Below are 8,207 nucleotides of genomic sequence, written 5' to 3' on the forward strand. Positions count from 1 at the left end.
GCACTAAACAAAACAAAATATTAAAACAACTCTAGCTCATAAAACAAAATTTCATGTCATAATGTATGATAACTGTGGAACAAAATGAATAAAAAATACAAGTTAAATAAAGATAGTGAGATAAACTGATTCAGCATAATCCAAAATGATTAATACAAGTGTAGTTTACAGAGTACAATCAGATGAGTGTGTATTAAAAAAGAGCTTACATAAAGACACTGAAGACTATAAATCATATAAATATATACTTATATGATAACAACAAAAAATAAAATAGATTTACATGTACAGTATTTACAAGATACCTGAGCTGCCAACTTAGCCTATTTTGACTTTTGAGAGAGTATTATATTGACAATCTTTCCATGAAACCTGTGCTCTTCTAGCAACACTCTCTCTTATCTAGCAGGAACACCCAGTTTCAATATCCTCTATAACAGAGGCATTATTCAAGAAGTTGTGGAAAATGATAAAGCTGTTTCTCTTCTATAGGATAAGACACCAAGATGTCAAAAAATGCATCAAATAATTTTTACAGATCATTGCATCCACTCAAGTTCCTAGTTAAGATGTCTCCCATGGCTAATGTACAAGTGTAAAGTATATGACAATGGTTTGTATAGGAAAAACAATTCCAAGAGATATTTGTACTGCTGATACAGTTTGTACTCATTGTCACTATAAAAAACAAACTACAGTAAAATACTTCCTTGCAAAAAAATATATTAAAATTCTGCATCCCATCTGTTTAGCTGATGAACCCAAAGAAACAACGTATTACAGCCAAGTAACCAGTTCAAGTGTTTTAAGTTCCACTCCTATTAAATTACTCATCAAACGAATACCAAGTTTGCACATTTCATAAATTATTACAAACACTTGATATTTGGGTGTGTTTGGCAGTGGGCCATATTTAATGTTGACCAGGAAGGCACTCTCAGTTAATGATAAGGTTTAGTGAGCATTAAGTAGAACACTTATCAACTGTCCAGTACACCACCATCAGGTTACCAGATAATAACATTCCAATCATTCTACATGAGACTCATAATTTTAAGTGCTTCATCTGCACAGCCATCTAATTAAATTATCAGATTAAAGGTGATATAATTAAATCTGCAGATTTTACTACCAACATCTAATACAACTCAGGGAATGGCAGATTAGTGAAGTTGACTCATTTGTCCACATTCACTTGTTTGAAGCCTTGAAGCACTTGAACTACTGCTTAATCATCACTTCCATAACTGTATCTGCAGCAGTATTAGTGATATCATACACCTTGGCACATTTGAAACAATTAGTCATGATCAATACATATCAATTATTTCTTGTCATTTCCAGCCGAGTTACAACAACGTTAAAGGAAGTCAAATGAACAATAAAACTAACATTTTGCTGTCTCAACTTTTCTTGATGCATGAAGGTAGATTAGTAATAATGCAGGAATCACCTAGTACTTACCAGTTGTGGGTTTGTAGAGAGCCATGAAAATTACCAGAGAAAGAAATTTCATAACCACCAACTTTATGAACACCTCAATTCATAACTGCATGGGGCTTAGTACTGATAAGATGTGCCATCTTGCACTTTCAATTAGACCCCGCTGTACAAAACCCCTTATTTTGGCGTTCGATTCATCTCGGTGGGCTCAGCAGATAGCCTTATGTGGCTTTGCTATAAGAAAACACACGCACTTTCAATTAACTGTGTATATACCAGGAAGTGCAGGCACTGGTGTTATGGTTAATGGCTGTGCAAATTATCATACTCTCAGCTATTAGTTGTAGAAGATATCTGGACTATTCAACTAATTCCAGAGATGCCAACTATTTCAAATGACTGAGCGTAATGATTGTAGACAGAGCCCTTTATATTGGAGAAACAAGTAGAAAAATGGAAACCAGATTCAAAGAACATAAAAAGTCACCTTCACACGTTTTCGAACACTGCAAGTCAAATAAACACAACACAACCATAGAAAACACTCAAATACTAAATAAAGAAACAAACATAAACAAACGCAAAATTAAAGAAGCCTTACTTATATAACAACTTAAACCCAAAATAAACCAATATAAAGGAACGCCTTTACACCTATAGTAATATAATAAAATAAATAAAATTATATATTCAAACATCTAACACCGCCCTCTACGTTCCGACACTCAGTTGCACAACCCCTTTCAAACATGTGGTCAGCTTCCGGTCAGTTACCTCTTTCTTTGTGAACCTGACGATGACCGAAGAAGGTCGAAACGTTGTTCGACCTTCTATGTAAAATATTTTCTCAACCTAAACGAGCCGTTTTTGCATATATATTTCTCTACAAGTGGGTTTTCTCGACATCACTGAGAGCCCTTTATCATTTGCAATTACTAGGCCTGACCAATGTCTCTAAGCTGTTTATTATTATATTATTATTATAGCTATTATTATTTATTATTCCTATAGATTGCTCATTTATGACTGTGTTTTGTGTATTTAATAAATGAATTTTAAAAAATTCTTTTGAAATTCTTACTCATAAATCGTTTTTGTCTTCGCCTGAGCCTTTTGTTGGTGAGATGATGATTTTGTATGTCTGGAACAATCGTTTATCCCGCCATGCGCCACAGAAAAATCGATGTGACAAACTGTGCAAAACGCATGACTGTCACTAACTTTTGATGCAATGACCGGATATTTTGCACTATACTATTTCCTAAATTTTTGATTCACAGTTTTAGTCCTTTTAGATTTGCCAGAAACAAGACAATCTGGTGAACGAGGCCTCTTTCATCCACTTGTGAACGATCGCATTGGTGTTTCTATGCCGTTTAGAAAACGAGAAATACCCATCTACGCGAGCGCTGATTAGCTGACAAGCACTGATGATGTAACTATGGATTCCCCCACGTACCCAGTACGGAGAAGCACCACACTTCAACTATTGGTAGACATCAGAGATACAAATATTTTTTATTATTTCAAGCACAAACATGATTATCGCAAGTATCCATTTGGACTGACATAGTTTATTTATTATCAAAATTTATTTGTATCTCACTAGAAATTTTCTTTTCACTCCTTTCAAGCCCTAGGGGAACAATTCATCACTTTATTGTATGGGCCTATATAATATATAATAATTTGGGAGTTGCAACAAGTCGTAATATTTGTCTGTATGAGCGTATAGTCGTAATGTATACACCAAAATCGTAATGGTTGGCATCTCTGTAATTCTCTCTCATCTCTTTAAGAGTAAATAATTCTATGACCATATCCTACAACAGGGCAAGTATCACACAGACAAGGTGCTACAGGCCACTGTGATAGCCCATTTCCATCCCCTGTAGCTATTTCAGAAAGCTCTGTGTCATATACAGGCATTTCTGTGATATTTTAAGCTATATTACTCAGGTGCTTGAAGTTCACAAGTCATTTAGAAGACACATGATCTACTCAGATGGCAAAGTCTTGCCTATAAAAGGTAGTTGGCAAGAGTTTGAGGAAATAACAGACTAAATAATAATTTTTGAATTGTAAATAAGTTATGCCCAGTGCAAATCAGCATACAGAACAATGACATATCTCCTTGTTTGTTGAAACTTATAGCATCTTCCCTCAAAATATATTTACCTCATCATGTTTGTAAATTGTATATCAATTTAATATAATTTCAAACTTTCACTCAAAATTCAACACAAATACAGGCAATTAAAAAAGTATAAAACAATATAAAAACATCCATGTTCAAGCAAAATATTTTAAATGAAATCCAGATATTTATCTTAAAATACTTTTGAGAGTTCAGTGTGTCATTATAATATCTAATTTGAAATTAGCAAAATATTTTAATAGCAGCATTGAAAAACAAACTGTTATTAATCAGTATGCCAGTAACTTTGAAAATTTTTCAATTTACTGACTTGTTTCTTACTACGAACTAACGATGAATCTGTACTGTATCACATGTTTTATGTTGGTTTTTTCATTACAATGCTGACAGCATATGAGAAATTCAAGCATTAATTTGTAAGATTAACTGGAATACTGACTGTATTTGTTTAAATTTCCTCGTGTTTGGGTCAAATGTTATTATGGAGAATTTTACCAACAAACTCATGGGACCACAAGCAGTTTGTTCATAAATAGATTAAAAATATATATTTAAACCAAAGTGGAGCACTAGCAATATGGCTCAATCATCAGTAATACAGATAAATGTAGATAAAGCCTTACATTTAAAAGCACTATACCATAAAACCTCTTGTTATAGGGGAATAAAATTTCACCAAAAGTACACAAAGTTATTAGTTATATACAATATTAAATATATTTTGTGACAATTTTTTGAAACACTGTGCCATGTCCACACTTTCCTTAATAAAATATGACCCTCAGTTGATTCTACTGAAATTCATTTTTACATTAGAGCAAGTATAAGATAAAATAGCTAAAATATGGGAAATCTCTTTATAATTATCATGCAATCAATAGTCTTGTACCACATCAAATAATACGCTTGTCACTCCAGTCATATCCAGTTTACTCGTTTACTAAATATAAAACAATTGCCCGGTGAAACAAAAATTACAATTACTATTCATCTTCTGGAAACAGTAAAATTGAAGCTAATAAATATGAGAAAACAATCACTTTATTCTTAATTAATATAGAGAGAATATTTCCGTTAAAAAACAATGTCCGGTACACACTTTAATTCAGTATAACAGTAAAACTATATCAAGATCAATGATAGATGCATCTAGCAAAGCATTTTATAACAAGTTGTACATCAACTGTATTTACTAGTAGCCTGTTTTCGAAATACATTCTGCAAACCCACCCTTTATTAAAATCTTAAAGGTTACTTAAAAAACAAAAGTTAAATTGCTAGCTGTTATCAGGCTATTTAAGTCCTTCGCGAACAACTATTCAGACCACAAGAGTACAGGTACACGTTCATTCACACACACAACAGCTGGAATCCAACAGTTTCTTTGATACCCGGAGGACAAGGAAACAAAACTTCCTTCTTTGTAACTTGATCTTTCAGTCATGAGCATTTCCGGGGAATCTGTCAGCTTGTGAATGGGTTTTACACAACGCACCACCTGCGCTTACTTCAACGACTGGAAGAGGTAATTTTTGAATAGTAGTTGAAGGACTAATACAAGCATGTATGATATTACTCACCTTACTGAGAAAATGTTTTAAAAATGCGTCGACTCCATAAAAGAACCAAATGAACAAAAATGTTGACGGTTTGAATTTATTAAGTTGAGCTTATAAATGGTTTACGAGTACAGAACTTCAAATGACGTAAACTGGTAAAAAGAATCAACATAATTTTTAGGTTCCATTATTCTTATGTAATAATAACAAAAGCTATTGTACTGAAAGTGAACTAACCAATAAAATTATGTCCCAAGATTATTGTTTACAATTTTGCTTTGAAAAGTTTTTTTTTATTTTTTACCATTGCTTGGACGCTTGTAAAATATTCTTATAATAAAAATCATGATTAAGTTACGAAAATAAACACTTTTCTGGAAATCAATATATTTGCTTGCAAATACAATTCAAGGAACATTTTTTACAGATATATCGGATATATGAAATTCGACAATCTTTGCACGAAATAATGCATAGTTCTTCCAAAGTGTTTGTCATCATGGTTAAATTTCTACATAAAAGAGTGACTAGACTGTATAGGTTTAACGACCGTGAGGGATAAAACAACACAATTTAAACCTTCCAAACTAAACTATTCAAGACAGGGGTATGAAAAATATTACCCCCCCCCCAATTGTGGGCAAAGTCTATCTTCATCCATCCTCCAGTTTAACACTGTTGTACAATTTAAATACGGAATTCATATTAAAATCCGAATTATAATACACTTTTCATTTAACTCTGAATCACTGTTACTTTTTCCAACATAGATTATGTTGACGTCAATTAAATTATTTTTACACTTTCTAATTTTCGGTTCATGAGCAATGGCACTTGCTTCTCCATAAATGATGGCCCTACATCTGATACACGGTGTAATGAAATTGCTTTGCCAGGTATTACTTTTTAGTGTATTGGCAAACTTGCGTAATATATTACACATTGTGATTCAGGGTATCTGCCATTTGTCTGACTTCCTAATATTCGCCAGTAAGTATACCAGCATACCTACTCGCATATCTCTTAAGGAGAAAGTAATAAAGCTATGTCAACGGCCAAAGTTCTAGAAAACACAAATTGAATAATACCTTAAAATATGATAATTTATAGTGTTTCCAGGAATTTCTGAATAATTACTAACAGGTACTTTTGAATCAAAGAAAAGCCGAATATATAATAATACGTGAACCACGCTATATCCAGTGCCGATGAGACTTTTCGCACAATACCACGGCTCTTCAGACCAGTTGGGATACGATAGAGTAATGGCTAAGACGCTATTATATTGGCAAATCGCTTAACAAATGTTATGTAAACTATATTAAAATGGTGATTGTAATTTTTTATCAATTTCATATCTTTCACAACACATCTGAATAATATCGTATTACATGTATTCACATTCATGGAAAAATGTTTCGCCTAAATGAAAACATGGTAAAAAACACTTTCGACGTTTAAAAAAGCGATATATTAACATAAATATAGGGCAAGAAAAAGGGCTAGAAGGACTAATGAGCCAAGCGTAAATTGACAAAAGTTAATTATTTCACACAAATATAAATGATATTAAATTTTGGTTCACAAAATTGTAGTTGAAAGTTTGTTTTATAACAAATATTAATGTATTGCGTTCATATTATGCATGAAAACATAAATTTTAAAATAAAGTAATTTCAAAATTAATCGCCTCAATACTTTAAAATATTTATAATTTAATGTATTAATATATCTCTACACACTTCACAATCATCTGTGTTATATCAAAGGCGTACGGGCGATTTACTCAGCTTTATTAAGTCCTAAATATATTAAAATACATTTTTATTATGAATGTATGCACAAATAAATAAATGATAGCGAAAGCGAAACTTAATAAAATGTAAAAGTACACTCTTTAAACACAAATATCTGAGACATAGAAACCACTGCGTTCCAGATCCCACTGTCACTAACCGTTTATCGCGCAACTGAAGCTTTTACCTTCTTTTAGATTTGCATCTGTTGTTCTGACTATGTCTGATAGACGGAATATCTCACTTATACGTTTATATAAATACTATAATTTTATATTCGTTCCGTTATAGTGTTTTTTGGCGCATACATCTATAAATACAAATGTTACATTACTATCTAATGTATACATACTAATAATACCGACAACTCATTATATTAGAAATAGTATGCTTCGAAAAAGTTCATACCTAAAAAAATGCGCCTTACAAACATCACAAGTTGAGCTCATATGAGGTAAAACGTTAAATTGATGAAATTCTCCAGGACAAACTTTTATTAATTTTTTACGATTTTCAATGTAATAATGGCAAACCAAAGAAAATTACTAGGCCTAAGAAAAGTGGGAAAAAAATCACGTGTAACTCCATTTTTGTTATTCCATTTCTCTTTATGATCCAGCAACGGCATCAAATCAGAGATTTGTAAAAATACAAGTTTCAATAGGCTACATTTGTTTCTTCATACCTCATTTGAAAGATTTATGATTTTAAAAGGGCCACCATTGATAAACTGCAGGACTGAATATGCTTACGTTCCTTAACACATTATCACTTCCGAAAAGTTTTCACTGTTAACTCAAACAAAATAATTCATTTGTTACTTAAAGCTGCATTTTACTTTACTAAACGCATACTGTAGTAAATGATGATGGCACGCTAAAGTAACTGAGGTGTTTTTTAAATGTCACACACAAATATATAACTGATATTTATGAAAAAATAATGGCAAAAAATATGTTCATGAACTGCTTTTGTCATAATGGAGGGAAAAACGGTAAAGATGTCACATTGTTGAACGCTTTCATAAATATAATAATAATTATACCATACTTATTGCACTAGCTATTAAATCACCGTGACAGACAGTAACCAATTAAATAAACCTGAATGATTTGGTAGGTTGTCAGAGCAATTGGCGCGATCATCTACGGAATGCGATAGACAAAAAAATGTAATTAGGTGAAACATTTCGTCAATTGAAGATATAAACTGATTACAAGTTGTATATTTTCAAAACTAATGAAGCCCTTA

At 32.1% G+C, this 8,207-nt stretch overlaps 1 protein-coding gene across 4 annotated transcripts in view; it reads right to left on the reverse strand.

Annotated features, from left to right (window-relative positions):
- Positions 1 to 8,207, reverse strand: part of LOC143241126 (uncharacterized) — a 51,468-nt gene that overhangs the window by 20,713 nt on the left and 22,548 nt on the right. The window lies entirely within an intron of this gene.

The sequence above is a fragment of the Tachypleus tridentatus genome, chromosome 13 (genome assembly GCF_004210375.1).
Source record: "Tachypleus tridentatus isolate NWPU-2018 chromosome 13, ASM421037v1, whole genome shotgun sequence".
NCBI classification, from domain to species: Eukaryota; Metazoa; Arthropoda; class Merostomata; order Xiphosura; family Limulidae; genus Tachypleus; species Tachypleus tridentatus.